Below are 16,692 nucleotides of genomic sequence, written 5' to 3'. Positions count from 1 at the left end.
ATCTATGTGGTGGAAAAATGCTGTGGACTTTAACCTTATTAAGTGAGATAAGACAGTCTAACTAGTTTATCCCGTAGTTAGCCCTAGATTTTGTTCCTGATTAAGACAAGGGCAAATCCATTGTTGTTGTTGATTATGCTGATATGTGTGAGAACATGGATACACAATCTAACCATTAGAATCACAGTCTCACAGATTAGAACATCTGTCGTTCCACCGCCTCTTTTCCAAATGGCAAAATGACAAAAAAGTTGTTAATCAGTAATGAAATCTCACAATCTTTAAATCTCAAAACAATTGTACATTTTGCTTAAATTAAATGAGCTCAAATCACATGAACAACTGTATTTTTCTGACTGGTTTATTTAACCGGGAGGTGGGGCATTCCAATCCCTCAGCCAACATATTGAGTGTTCTCACATTTATCTGTCTCCTCTTCCATCTCTGTCACTATATGCGTATTTAAATAAATACACCTTTTGTATGTTTTGCCATTTTATCAATGTGATTTCTTAGCAATGCTTTATTAAGAAGCACTGAGGTGATTATTAACCTCACTGCGAAACAGAAAAAAATGGTTGAATCATTAATAAAAGGAAGAAGAAGGCCACATTTAACGATACTACTAGAGACAAGGGTGACATCTAAGTGATAGTTCACAAAAATAACACTTCTGTCATCATTTACTCACCCTCCTGTCATTCCAAACCAAAACGGCTTTCTTTTTTCTTCGGAACATGAAAAATGTGGGAAAATGTCTCAGTGTTTTGTTTGTTTGTTTCATTATTTTCCTATAAAATGGAAGTCAGTAGTCACTAACACTTTTTGGTTACCAGCATTCTTCAAAATATCTAAAAGGTGTAACATGTTCTTAATAATAACACATGAATTATGCATAATTATAAGCAAATAACACTAAACCAAGCCTTAACCTTATAGTAGGTACATGTAGTTAATTAATATTAGTCAGTACTCATTAGTGCAATTACACTGTAACAAGGATACTTTAAAATAAAGTGTAACTGAAGAAAGAAATGCATTTAATAAAGTTTTAAATGACATGAGGGTAAGTAAATGATGACAATTTTTTTTTTTTTGGGGGGGTTAACTGTCCCTTTAAGTTAGAGCAAGACATGGCCAGGTGGAAGACGATGAGGTTTAAATCTTCACTGGCAGATACAGTGAGACAGGCTTCTGCTCCTACAGGCAGACAGAGTGAGACAAGGTTAGACTTTTGCAGGCAGATAAAGTGAGACAGGGTAAGATTCTCCACAGCGGACAGAATGAGAAAGGGTTACTCTCTGCAGGCGGAGAGGGGAGTGGGGTGGGCTGAAGCCATGCTGCTGTGAGTGTGACCTTGAGTGAAAGAGAAAAAAAATTGCTGAAAGTTACTCAACTCATTGCTCAGGCTTTGCATTGAATGACAATAGTTATAACTACTGGTTACTGTTAGCCTGAGATTTGTAATTGTATGGTTTATAACGCCATTTCCTGCCTCTATAAAGGTCTCAATTGGTTGTACATGCTTGTATCTGTACTGTTTATCCTGCAGAAAAACATAACATCTTGCCAAAAACATAAACACATACTTTCAAAATGAACATTCGGTCTGAAACCTCACCAAGGGAAAAGCCTGTTTGTTTTGACTGGACAAAGTCTTGTTTAGGTTTAGTTTGATAGGGAATTGGGCAATCACGAAATTTGGTGCAAATCTTTCATGATAATTCCACTGTTGTTGTCATTATTCAGCATGTTATCCATTATTTCTCTTTGCATAGTAAAAGTATCTTTTTATTTTGTTTACATCTTGTAAGGGATGTTATATCTAAAATCAACTTATTTTTAGGTAGGTTCTGTAATCTTTAGAATTACCTCATATTGTTTCATGTTTATCACATCCTGTGTAGGTGCATCGTTTATTTAGGTTTTTTTTTTTATATAATAGAAAATAATAGTTAAGGTACATAATAACATACATTGTCAACTCAACATCTAAACTGTGCAGACTGTGAGACATGAGTTGAGCATATACAACAATAAAATTATTACACACTAACGCATACATAAGTATATGTGCTCTATCCAAAAGGGTCTTCCACTAACAAATAATTACAAAACCATGGGATGGATTGTTTACTATTCTGGAACTGGGTTAATTAGCCTGGTACTAAAACATTGTGATCAGGTGCACTGATATAGCAAAGTTCAGAAAAGGAGGCTGTATTTGCAAAATAATTGTGTTTATCAGTCTGAATTGGTATCTTTAAGGTCCTTTATTTATTCAACAGGTTTTAAATTTCTCATTATAAGTGTCAAATCTTACATTCTCTCACTTTGTTCTCAAAATGTGCTGGTGTCTCCCCTCCTCCTCCAGATTTCACAACAGTCTGCACGTCTCCTTTTCTCCTCCCTCGTCTGTATCTTGTCTGATCAGTGAGTAATTAAACATGTCAGAATTAGTTCCTTCACTATGAGAGTGGAAGAGTGAAACAGGGAGAAAATACATAACCTATTTGTAACAAAGCTTGTCAGTCACATTCTCAGCATGTAAAATGACCTCTGATATGCAGGTCATTTTAGTTCATTTATATATCTGAGGCAGTCAGTGCTGGATTTATGACTTTATCAGAAGTCTTCATGATTATTTTCAGTATGTCATTGTCACATTGTCACAATATCATCTAGCACCATTGTGTTATTAAATAACATAACTCCTGTTTATTGTTTTAGTGTGTTGTAGCAGCACAAGAGGATTCATTGTAGGGCCCACAGATTAAATGTTACAGCTGGCTCCAGAGCTGTGGAGGAAGTGAGTTTTCCACCTTCATAGTAAATGATTCCCTGTTGGTTTGACCTGCCTGAATTTCTTTTTCGGTTAATAGAGGTGGGGGGATGGGAGGACAGAAACAAATAAGAGGGAGAGATGATGTCATTTCTTCAAGTTTTGATCAAACATTTTGCATTTTCTCTCACATACAAATATGTTGAAGCGCATGTAAAATTACTGGAACTACACATTTTGATATAAAAAAAAAAAAAAAAAAAAAAAAAAAAAAAAAAATGTAATGCCACTCATGTCAGGTTTATATTTCAGCTGATGTAGCAAGACATATTTGGGAGCGTGGCAGAAATTAGGCAGGAAAGGGATGTAAGGCCAAATTCCACACAAGGTTTTTATAAAGCCAAGGCTGAATCATGAGAATACCAGCCATGACCTCTACTGTATCTGTTTGAATGTATGAAGTTAAAGAAACAGAGATATATATACACAGATAAAGTGAAAGTGTTTAAAAGATCCAAAATATCTCATAGAGAGTAAACAAAAAAGTATTAGACTTGGATTCATTATTAGACTAAAGCTAGATTCCGATAGTCGAGTACACACATATTTCTATCCATGCGCATACTCACACAGTTATTAAACATACACACTGCTATGAAATGGTTAAAAACATGGTTTGTATTTGTCCCACAAGTACAAAAATTGCTAGACGATATACAAGATACTTGTTGAGGTTGACTTGTGTAATGATTTGTGCATTCATTCATTTAACGGGAGTCCATTTCTGAGACCAGACAAAGTGTCATCACATGCCATTTAAAGGGTTAGTTCACCCAAAAAAGAAAATTCTGTAATTAATTACTCACCCTCATGTCGTTCTACACCCGCAAGACCTTTGTTCATCTTCAGAACACAAATTAAGATTTTTTTGATGAAATCCGATGGCTCAGTGAGGCCTCTATTGAGAGCAAAGCCACCAAACCTCTCAAGATCCAAAGGTACTAAAAACATATTTGAAACAGTTCATGTGAGTGCAGTAGTTCTACCTTAATATTATAAAGCGACGAGAATACTTTTTATATGCCAAAAAAACAAAATAACAACTTTTCAACAATGTCTAGTGATGTCTGATTTCAAAATACTGCTTCATGAAGCTTTGAAAGCTTTCGGATCGCGTATCAAACTACCGAAATCATGTGACTTTGGCACCCCGAACCATGGACTTGAACAAAAGATTAGTAAAGCTTTCGAAACTTCATGAAGCAGTGTTTTGAAAATGGACATTACTAGATATTGTTGAAAAGTCATTATTTAGTTTTTTTGGGTGCACAAAAAGTATTCTCGTCGCTTTATGATATTAAGGTAGAACCACTGAACTCGCATGAACTGATTTAAATATGTTTTTAGTACCTTTATGGATCTTGAGAGGTTTACTCTCAATAGAGGCCTCACTGAGCCATCAGATTTCATCAAAAATATCTTAATTTGTGTTCCGAAGATGAACGAAGGTCTTATGGGCGTAGAACGACATGAGGGTGCGTAATAAATGACATTATTTTCATTTTTGGGTGAACTAACCCTTTAAATGAATATGAAATAGGCCCCACTTTACACTGGCCTGGGAGTGGGACTATTTCTTAACCATTGTAGTGAGGCTTTAAAACTCATTTCAGTGCTAAAACATTGTATACATAAGCTTGCACTTCCCTTTTCCAAGAGATTATAGCAGAAGTGTACAACTCTCAGCAAACCTTGTGACTGAAGAGAAATTGACTCACTAGAAGAACTCTTTTGGTACTGTATATCTTTCTTCCTCTTCTGTTGCTTCAGCTTGCACTGTTACAGTATGAATACTGTAATGTTCAATAATATTCAATATCAAAAATCAATAATATGTGGAGGTTATGGCAATAATATGTCCCTGTTTTGCCTGAAATCAGAGAGATTCTTTACAGGAACTAAATGAGACCAGCATTCTTTGGTACTGAAGTCACAGTTTAAGGCATTTTAGTATTGCTTTTTTGATAAGGATAGAAAGAAATTTGATGAACATTGGGTGTTTCGCTGTATATGAAGATTAAAAACCATTTCACGTACACAAATTCAGTGGTTTTGGATGAGCCAGTTAAATGATCTGTTATGTAAAAAAAAAAAAAACTTCCTCTTCAAAATGACCAAACAACAATCATTATTTTCTGCAGTTTTTCAGGGGCCTATAACTTACATTCAACCATGATCTCACTTTGTAATCACAACCAAAACACATAACATTCCATTTGTTATGCTGCACAAAAATGTAAAACACACACATACACATGCACATGCACAAATAGTCCCACAAATGCACTCTTGTGTCTGGTGTCCAGCTGTCACGTAGAAAAGGGATCTGTTATCAGCTTACTGAGTGAGTGAGGTTGATAAGACTGAATAGGGGAATTTCTGGAAAAAAAAAAAAAAAAAAAAAAAAAAAAATACCTTCATGGTTTCTCACATCCTTATATAGCACTGATCTAGCAGTGAGGAAAAGAAATTACTAATGTAGGGTCACTTTTTTTTGAATGTCCAGGTTATGAGCGCACAAAGCGGACCTCCCACAGACAAGAATCCAAAAATCCACTCTTCTATTTTCACGTCTCACAATTCAACTAGCGCTGGGCCCCCAGCAGTATTGTTGAAGAGCCACAATAATGCTGAAAGAACGTTGAAAAGCTGAATCTCTGAATCTGTGTTCTGTGTGTATAGCCCATCTGTTGCATACTTTGTGTTTGCCAGGATGGCGCCAAAAGGGGCTTTGCATTTTTGCCAAGACATTTATAGACATCTGCTCTCTTCAGTCAGTTTTCTCACTTGTTCACCTCTCTCTCTCTCTCTCTCTCTCTCTCTCCTTAAAAATCACAAACAGACAGATTAGTGCTTTAACTTACATTAATATTGGTAAACATGTGACCAGTTTTCTGTGATTAGCTACGCTTACAATACACTTACAATAAGGTGCAATTTGTCAACATTAGTTAACGCATCAGGTATAATGAACTCAAAAACAAGGTTAATTTAAATTTCTATATGTATTTTTTAAGATATTAAATGTAGTTCCAAACGTAGGTTTGGGAGGAGCCTAAACATTCAGTCCTGTCAATCATCATTACGAGCGTATATAAGCAGCAGTCACTGCATCATCCCAGCGACAATTCTTCCAGCATCCCTCCTCCTCCTCCCCATCTCCTCCTTGATTTCTCTTATTTTCCCTCTGCGCAGTACTGTTATAGGGGGGGTTTAGCTCTGAGCTCGAACCGAGCCTCGGGTTCGAGCCTCCTTCGAGGACAGCAAGCCAAGTTTGTTTAGCATTACCATAACAACTATTAAGACTGATTGGACAGGCGAACTCGTGAATTAACAGTGAACGATAGTATTTTTTAAAGAATTAGCAGAAACCTAGATTAATGAATGCTCTTAATATTGTTCATCGTAAGTTTTTGATTCTGCATGCTAATGAATTGAAACCATATTGTAAAATGTTACTGTTGTTCCAACAGCAACAGGGACAAGTAGAAAGAGATAAATAGAGAAAATAATAGAAATCGTGAGGCAAATGGAAACAGGGCAACTGATTTCCATTTGAAAAGACAAGCATATGGGCTCAGAATCAACTGCAGGGCATAAACAGTGTTCACATACTCCACACAGTTCAAATGGCATTATATTTGTTTAAAACTAACAAACTAGAAGTGTTACTTGTTGTAATGGAAGAATTTCTGGTTCATAATCTCTATAAATATGCATAACACTATGTTGGAAATTTAGTTGTGTGACATAACCACACAGAGGATTGTAAGAGCCCCCTCACACACTACCCAGTGAGAACAAGAGAGAAGGTAGAGTTGACGTCAATGGAATGCTCTGTCTCTATAATATGTAGGACTCACTTGAGGAATGTTTGTAATTATAGTCAGCACTGGCTCCAACCTCAATTCTGTCTGCAGCTCTGTTCTGGATTTGAAAGTTTTTCATAGGATAATGTCTCAGGGCCTCTATTATGTAACCACACTTTTGACTGTTCAAGCCTTTAAGTGTCAGACAGCGTCATTTTTGCCAAACTGATGGTGATCACGGAATTTGGAGTATTTTGGAAGGCTGTCAGTTGTTCCTCTAAGAATGTGTTCCAGTGTAATTAATAAGAACATTTCCCCCCTGGGAGACATATCACTTTTAAAGGGATAGTTCACCCAAAAATGAAAATTCTGTCATCATTTACTCACCCCAAAGTTGTTCCAAATCTGTATAAATTTCTTTGTTCTGCTGAACACAAAGGAAGATATTTTGAAGAAAGTTTGTATCCAGGCTGCTTTGGGGCACCATTAACTTCCATAGTAGGGGGAAAAAAAAAATACTATGGAAGTCAATGTTGCCCTAGAACTGTTCAGTTTCTCACATTCTTCAAAATATCTTCCTTTGTGTTCAACAGAACAAAGAAATTTATACAGGTTTGGAACAACCTGAGGGTTAGTAAATGATGACAGAATTTTTATTTTTGGGTGAACTATCCCTTTAAGAGGCAAGCAAATGTTCTGTTGGTTAATTTAACATTAAAGTGCAGAACTTTTATTTGAAGGATTAAAAAAAAAAAAAGTTTTGGTGTGCAGTAATGTAATTTTTCTTTCCCTTTCATTCTGTCTATTTGGCTCTCTTTCTTCTGCTCTTTTTCTCTGGCATGTGCTCCATGGCTTAAAGCCCTGTTTACAGGGCCGCAGTAACAGCTTGTCAGGTCAGTAGCGATTATTCAGGGACAGTGGGTGTATCTGTGTTCAGATCAGTGTGATCTTTGAACCTTCCTTTGAATCTGTTATGTTAATTATGGTGGAATGTGGGCGAAACATAATTTTCACATAATTTAAACTATTTTTAATTTAATTACAATTAGGACATATTTTCTAAATATGTAAGGTTTCAAAATAAATCTGTTTATTTAATACTTATGATCACACCATCATCTAAATTTGTGCATTTGGTAGATGTGTTTATTCCGGGTGACTTACAGCACGTTCAGTGACGGCATCTTTGAAAAACTGACAGCAAAACAAAAAGCAACATTTGAAATCTTCAGCTTGCTATGCACAGACTATGCACTAGTTTCTTTGTACCAATAGCATTCCACTATACCTACATTAATCTTAGTCCACTCATAAACACACCTAATACTGTATTATGCTTGTCTATGTCATCATCAGCTCTGACCTTCTAAAAGACTTTGGTAGTGCTCTCAGCATTGCTGGCATTTTTTGCATGTCAAAACAAAGTGGGAGATTACAATGGACAAGTCTGAGCATATTTGTGTGTACATTTCGTGGGTGCAGCCCACAGCTTCAGTGTGTAGGGCTTTTAAAGCGTTTTTGTTCATCTTTGAATGGAACATTATCACACACTGCAATTTCCTCTGTTATAACTTAAAATGTTCCAGTAATGACAAGTGAGCTTTCAAGTACTAAACACTTGGCACCAGAATATCTTGTTACATTATGTTACATAATGCAGTGCAGATATCTGGGACTTAAACCACAGAAGGAAGATTAAATTAATATAAATGTTATTTCTGCACTTGTTTTCCTCCACGTAAAATATGAAAACAACGAGGGCATCATTTGTCATGTGCACCATGGCTATACTCTTGAAAACAACAATTTATGGGTGATTGAAAGTACATGTTTGTTTCTAGAGATTAAATGATATTTGTTGGAAGGTTTTTCTGTGACATCAGACTGTAAAACTCTTTTTGTTTCTAATTGAAATCTTTAAGGAGCTATTCACACATAACATGTTGGTTTCTGCATTCCATTAGTAAAAAAAAAAAAAAAAAAAAAAAAAAAAAAAAAAAAAAAAAAATTTAAAAGCACATTTACTCTCCTTCCTCCACATTCTCTACTGTATAGATCCTAGTGCTCCTTAACAACAGATGCATATTTCCAAAGCTTCTGCATAAAACTGGATTCTCAAGACTGTACAAGAGAAAATTATCTTTCCATCAGACTTGCTTGTCTTTGCTCATCTCAGAACTTCAGGGGAATTTCTATGTTCATGGTTTCACCATGTTCACTCAAAGTTCATAGATCATAAAGTGTCATTTTATTGTATTCATAAAGGATCAAATATAAATTAATTTATTGGATCAGTTGTTACATTTTAAAAGCAATGGGATAAATAAGCAAAAACCTTGCTCTGTTATTTATAGCCTACTTATATTATACATCATATACGTCAACATTTGGATCTGCTATATATTAGTATGTCAGGGCTTATTGATAGATCTTCTCATTGTTCAGGGTTCTAGGCATAAAAAGAGAGTCAACTTTTTAGCTGACAAATTACAGAATTGCTTGATAAAGATGGTTGTTTAGTAGCATTTTAGATCCTTGAATGCATAGCTTCATGCTACTTTCAATACTGTGTGCTGATAAAGGAAATGTATTTCTTTTATTTGCTTAGAGCCACAATTATTAATCATTACAATATCAACAACAATAACATTGGGAATAAGCAAAAAGTGAAAAGTGTAGGTGTCACACACATTTTCATTCTTTCTTTCTCTTTTTTTTTTCTCTTTTATTATAGACCATCAGATGAAAAGTTGGCCCTCTGGGTATACAATAAGATATTCTGTTATTGTCACATAGGTTGCAGCAAAGACGAGGAAGAGGATCTAATTGCAGCAAAATCAAAGTTTACAAAACAAAACACTCAGAAAACAAGGACACAGAACAACTGGTATAACACGCCATAGAACAGACAACTGAACTGAGGACTTAAAAACATAGGGTAAATGAGGACACTATGAGCTACAGGTAAACTTAAGTGAATAACTAGCACACACAAGGAAACAGTGTGTGTCTCAATCAGCTCTCTATAGTCAGGTTATATAATTAAAAAAAAAAAAAAAAAGTCAGAAATATATCAGTTCTTCTGTTATGTTAAATACCTGTAATACCTTCTGTTAAATACCAGTAATGATGTTGTACAATGAGGACATTGTCATGACACCGGAAATAGTGTCCAAGTGTCCCAATGTGTAGTGAGCCAGGATCCTTACTGTCCTTACCAGTGCCTGAATTTATGTACATGATATATACTGATTCATGACCTAGGAAGCTGATTGAGATGCATCCTAGGTCAACATATATGAAGGGAACAGAAACAGAACAAAACCAAAACAAAACACAATGAAACTAAGCAGAACAAAACATAATCCTTACAGTTATCTCTCTGAAAAGGTTAGAAAAATGGATTGATATTTAAGTATTTGGTGTCTGTGTCCCTTACAAAAAAGAACTGTAGTTTTTTTTCATGTCCTATGTATTCATGTATAGTTTTCTAGATGTAAAACTGCAGTAATCTTTTGTATGTGTGTGCGTGCATGTGCTGGGCCTGCAAGGTTTTTGGATCTGTTGTGATTATTGCATAACCACATCATGTCGACCTTAGTCAAGATCTGCAGAACAGGAATGATGGGCCTGGAGGCTGCCTCTGCATGTTTCGGCATAGCACTATTACACCAACACACACACACTTCTGCATTCTCACTGCGTGTGATGACAGGATCAAATAAGGATGAGGCAAGAAAGCAGTGATGCCCATCAGCAGCACTCACTGTGTGTGTGTTAGTGAATCTATAAAGATGCAGTACTGAGGAGTGAGGTCATAATATTCATGACCATAACAATAAGCTATAAATGGCAATAATTCTTTGCTATTACCTTCTCCATACACACACAAATCAACTTCATTTAAAGGGGTGGCTGATTATGATTGAACTTTTTTAACTTTAGTTAGTGTGTAATGTTGCTGTTTGAGCATAAACAACATCTGCAAAGTTATGCTGCTCATTGTTCAATGCAAAGGGAGATTCTTTTAAAGAATTCACTGTTTAAGAACAACAACAAAATGTGTCCCCCGAGAACATGCAACAAAAAGAGGCAAGGCCATGTTGGGCTGCTTTAGAGAAGAGGAAGAGTTGTTGTAGCAGAGTGTTGTTGCCACGCCATCATTTTAAGCCAGACTGCTTCACAAATGAGGGTCAAATCAATGCTGGATTTGCACAAAAGATTGACATGACGGCACATAACTCCAAAGCAACAACATAAATTTATCCACTAACCATTCAGAAACGTCCAGTTGCATTCTAAAAGTTGTAAGGATGATATGAAAGTTTGTTTTAACCTCTTGAGGCGCACCCCCATTTTTGAGCCCCAAACAGGAAAATGACAATCTTGAACTCAAATGGTTGTCTTTCCTAAACCATTTGGAATATGAGCATAGTTGTGATATCATTGAAAGTAGACAAATTGGGCTTTATTCTCAAAGTTAGAATTAATATATATTTTTAAAAAATTTAGACAAGCAGAAGTTTAATGGAATTATTTATTTATTTATTTTTTTTTTTGCGTAACATAATTTTATCATTAAAAAAAAAAATAATAATAAAAATGTGTGCGAAATCTAGAAATACACTGGGCCCAAAGCTACAAGTCTTAAGAAGTTATGTTTTAAGTTTGAGAATGATACAACAAAAAATGCTAGTGCCTGCTAGTGCCTTTTTCAAAAATGGCCACTTGGAGCTCCAAAGTGCCCCTTGGCAACAAAAATAATCTGAGGGCTAGAGAAAACTGTTAAAATTACTTTTATATGTACCATATATACTAAACCATTCTTTAAAAAAAATTAAAATTAATAAATAATTGTGAAATATTCTTAAAATTATTAATTATTAATAAATCATTTCACAATGTTAAAAGTTGGAGTTTTTATTTAAAAAAAAAAAAAAAAAAAAAAAAAAAAACTAAATCTGTGCACATGATTTTAGTGTTTTCATTGCTAAATGAAATGTCATTTATTGACTGACAGCTCTACTGACTTCATGTTGAGAGAAACAGGTTAAGAGCAGAGGTGTTGTGTGCGTAAACATGATGGTTATTGTAGCTCTAGACTAAATGTGACTCGCTTGCACAAAAACGTTCAGTATTTCTCAAAATGAATAAAAACAGTGAAAAGCAATCTCAGAATTTTATGCAAACCTGTAAGAATTAAATATATTAAATTACACAAATATACTTAATGTATTTAATCTCACTTTATTAACCAATGTCTTTGCTGCTGACCTTCAGTGATCCAATTCAACCACACTAATAAACAAAAAAATTACATTAGATTGGATTTAGAAATAAGTGTTGAACTTCCTTCTGTATCCTATTTTTCTTTAATGCAGAATGGCAGCACAGCTGAAAGTTTAGTTTGAGCTGTGCCCTTTACTGTACAGGCATAAATATGCATTTCCAAAAATAACATTTGCCCAAAATATAGCTTTTTTGTTGTTACTAAAAAAACAACAACATGCAAGCCCAGTCCAGGTGAGAAAAAGTAACACAAAAGTAATGTAACACACAGAAAGTAACTAATGCAATTAGTTATTTTTTTAGGGAGTAATGCAATATTGTAATGCATTACTTTTAAAAGTAACTTTCCCCAACACTGCTTGTGACATGTGGATTATCTCATACAAACTCTGATATCTGAATGGTCGAGACAGACATCTGCGTACATGTGTACACATGCAGAAGATAAATAGCACACACGTTGTTGGTTCGTCTTGGCATTGACTAAAAGTTTTGTCCATCAGATTTACTACAATGACAATGGCTGGAGAATATGGCTCTCAAGACACCACAATATAATAAGTAAATACAATATTATAAGTAAACATACAATATAAGTAAAACTGCTGCACTATTTAGTAAAATAAACTTTGGAGGCAGGTTTATTTGTTTGTGAGTGTCTAATGTACATGATCGAATACAGTTTTATACATAAACAGTGCTCAGATTGTATAATTTATTGAAGAACAATGATGGAGAGCAGATCGGTCAGGTGAAATATTGGATTTATCTCTTGATCACTATTTCATAACAAAGATCCTTTTTTGATTTTGGATGTTGTCATTTGTACTCCCAACACAAATTACAATATTACTGTTGCTGGAGCATCTATATCGTAAAACAGACACCATAGATTGACAATAAACCCTTAGAACATTTGTTTCAAATGATGTATAATTTGTTATCATTCTCAATATTTTTAGACAGTATTCTATATAGTAAATGTATAGGCTACCATGGTAAACAAAGTGACGTCAATCCCGAAGTCGGGACAGTATTTATTATATATATATATATATATATATATATAGGGGGCCACAGCAGAATTATCCACACATCGATTTGGCAGAGGTTTTTAATTTGCACTTAATATTTTTTTAAAGAGAGAGCTGTAATACTGATCTGCCTGTTATACTACCATAACAAAGTGATTTAAAGATCTCAGTACATTACGGTGAAGTCATGAAAATGTGGTGAGTCATTTCCAGAGATGGAGCCTCAGCTTTCAGTATGAAATGATATTTTATTAACAAAATTTGGGAGGAGCAGGTTCAGATAATTAACCTAATTAGCACAGGTGGAGAGCATATAGTTAATCAACTCAACCAATAACAAGAGGTATAAATACAGCAGACTTACCTTCATCTGAGAGTTTATCAGCATCCCTCCTCCACCCCTTCACCTCACTTCTGTTACAAGTACGCTGGCGCAGAGATGAGGCAGATACGGATTTCCACAAATATAGAACCACTTTAATTAACTCAGGCAAGGAACACCAAAACATACATTTAACACAACAGAGAACGGACAGGGAGTGCAGGGAGTGAGTCCATTATAAAGGCAGTGAAGATGATTACGTCCAGGTGAAGATGATGAGTGCTGATGGGGAGATGACGAGGGAAGTGGGTGCAGGTGTGGAGAACAGGAGGATAATGGGAAATGGAGTCCGGGGAACACGGGAACTGTGACAACTTCTAGTTCTATCTATTTTTACCACACTGGGGGGAGTACTCTGGGTTCGGACCAATATTCCGAGCTCGGAGCCCTCCCCCCTGACAGCATGCCAAATACGCATAACTTTATTTGTGAAATACCAGTTATTGTAAAAATTCACAGACACAAATTGGTGTTGAAAAGGTCACCCCACTTCAAGCTATGTATATGAATTAATGTTTTAATGTTATTTATATACTCATAATAACTTTGGAATATGGTTAAAGATTTGGGGTGTGGCTGAAGATCTATAGGTCAGAAATGACCCAGAAGGGAAAATTCATTGATTGGATAAAATTCCTTATCCAAACCTGGTTGCTCCGAAGGACAGTGCCTGTATAATATATCTTAAGTTGTTTTAGGATTAAAAAAAGAATCTCCTAAATAACTTGCTAAAGCATTGTAATGCCACAAAAATGTGTTTAAATAGATGTATTTTTAGAATTAAATTGCAAATACTCCTATAATCTTAAACAAGTCCAGGGAAGAGATTAACAATTCTATCCATTAAGTCATAAGTGAGCATAGGAATTAGACCTCACACAACCCCCACCAGTTTTTCCGGTTCATTTTAGTGCACTCTAGAAAAAACAAACAAAAACAAATTCACACAAAGTCAGATAAACAAACAAAGCTATAAAACTCCTCAAACTGTCAAGCACGGAATTGTCAACCCTTCCTTGAACATTGTTTGGGTATAACTTTTTTGACCTGATTTTAGTTGACCTGAATTACAGGCAATATAAATAATATTTTGATACTTTGCTCATCAAGATAAAGTATGAGTCATGTAAGGATATAAACCAAAACAGATGCCAAGTTGATAAATGTCCAACAGTAGCTGGATGTTGATAAAGCTTTTGAAACTCTGTGTGTAAATGCTCTAGCCTCCAGAAAATAGCCTTCAATTTGACCCATGCCTGAAGGCAAGAAAGGAAGGCTGTAGAGAATTTGGACACACTTTCATTCTCTCATAATCCATTGGTATTTCCTTTCAGAGTTTCTGTCTGAGCAAAAAGTACTTGCACTCTGTCGTCAAAAGTCCATTTCACAAAAGTAATTTCATCTTGTAATAAAATTTCCTGACAGAATACATAAACACTGTCTGCATGTCTCTATTTGTATCTATTTTTGTTCTAAATATACTGTTATGTTTTGATGTTTATGACAAAAAGTAATTGCAAATTCAAGGTTCTGGAATCACTCCATGCTATTGCAGCTGTAGTTAAAACAAACAAACAAACAAAAGACTTTCATTTCATGATGAACTGCTGTATTGTTTAAGTTGTTTTGGTATTTCATTCACTTCAAAATTCATCCATATATACCACCTAAATATGCAAAGCACAAAATGCTATACAGTAGCAAAACAGATTTCAAACTTCCTTAAAGCAGTTCTGTGTTTTCAGAACTTTCCATTGTTACAGGTCAAACCAAATAAAAGTAATTTGATGCTTACTTTGTCATTATTTTTAGATCGACCTTTTAATAAGTAATACATAAATAATTTTTTAATTTGAAACAAAAAAAATAATGTAACATTAATGTTAAATCAATTACAAACAGCCCATTAAGATAACAGTTAGACTCTGGTATTTAAGCACAGAACATATATATCAGTCCTTCACTTGATGAAAGCATAATAGATGAGTGGGCACACAGCAGGTCTTAGATGCCAAAGCTGGGCATGTGTCAATGGCAGAAAGACAGAAGGCAGGAATGGGCAAAGAACTGGGCAAAGAGCCAAGCAAGACTGAAAGCAATGGTGTGTGTGTACTTCTTTTCATATTTGCTTTGGGCATTCAGACAGACACACGTGCGGTTAAGGGGCTCTACTTTGTGGAAAACGAACAATGGACAAAAGAGGACACAAGGCAGAGCTGTGTCCTCATCACTACAGAAATGTTTGCCAGAAATGTAGTTCTCTCAGTGGGTGAGCAGCTGCTATTGGTGGTTAGATTTTCATTAGATTCTATTCATAAACCAGCTGCAAAATGGAACTTAACTTATATCATTCATTCATTCATTCATTTATATATATATATATATATATATATATATATATATATATATATATATATATATATATATATATATATATATATATATATATATATATATGTGTGTGTGTGTGTGTGTGTGTGTGTATTCTAATTTTAAAAATGAACCTGCAAATATATTGTTTTGTTTTTTTAAATGTAAGGGGAACAAATGACCAACTCACAAAATATGTGTTAGATGTGTCTTAATTATACCCCTCACACTCTCACACAATTTAATGGTTATAAATGCTACACACTCCATTTTTTTGACTTCACCTTTGATATACAACTTAGCAGGGAAGGAAATAAGAACTGTAGACTGTTCAGCTGCCAAAGAAAGCTGACCAAAACAGGAAGTGCAATCAATTCAATCCAAGCACATTTCCTGCTTCAAAGGCAACAATAAAAGCTAAGTTTAATGAAGGGAAATGTTTTGAGGGTGATTTCTTAGGGCCATCACTGTGCTTAGAGTCTTATTTACAGGAACGTTTCACCTCAGCAGATCAGAACAGTTTTTAGAATTTAACAGAGAGCAAGTTTCATCTTGTTCTACAAAATTAGACACTGAAGGAGAAGTAAGGAATGGACGTACTTTCATTTAGAAAGGGCAGAAAGGTTTAGCTGGACTGAAACTTATCCATGCAGCTAAGAGAAAAGTGTGCCTTTCTGCAGTGAACTAAAATCTGTAATGGAAAATGGCTCTCATATGTCTCATAAAAAGTATTTTCTCATACTATATATATATATATATATATATATATATATATACACAGTGGGTACGGAAAGTATTCAGACCCCCTATTTTTCACTCTTTGTTATATTGCAGCCATTTGCTAAAATAATTTAAGTTCATTTTTTTTCTTCATTAATGTACACACAGCATCCCATATTGACAGAAAAACACAGAATTGTTGACATTTTTGCAGATTTATTAAAAAAGAAAAACTGAAATATCACA

General features: G+C 34.9%; 1 long non-coding RNA gene across 1 annotated transcript; it reads right to left on the bottom strand.

Annotated features, from left to right (window-relative positions):
• Positions 1-210: 210 nt before the first annotated feature.
• LOC125272320 lies at positions 211-13,973 on the bottom strand. The gene is made up of 3 exons (XR_007185817.1): positions 13,339-13,973; positions 2,324-2,426; positions 211-1,356 (listed from the first exon to the last, which is right to left on the bottom strand). It is a non-coding gene; the product is annotated as an uncharacterized LOC125272320 (long non-coding RNA).
• Between the last annotated feature and the right edge of the window lie 2,719 nt (positions 13,974-16,692).

The sequence above is a fragment of the Megalobrama amblycephala genome, linkage group LG7 (genome assembly GCF_018812025.1).
Source record: "Megalobrama amblycephala isolate DHTTF-2021 linkage group LG7, ASM1881202v1, whole genome shotgun sequence".
In the NCBI taxonomy this organism is placed as follows: domain Eukaryota; kingdom Metazoa; phylum Chordata; class Actinopteri; order Cypriniformes; family Xenocyprididae; genus Megalobrama; species Megalobrama amblycephala.
The sequence above is the reverse complement of the archived record's forward strand: the minus strand, read 5'-3'. Positions and strand labels throughout refer to the sequence as shown.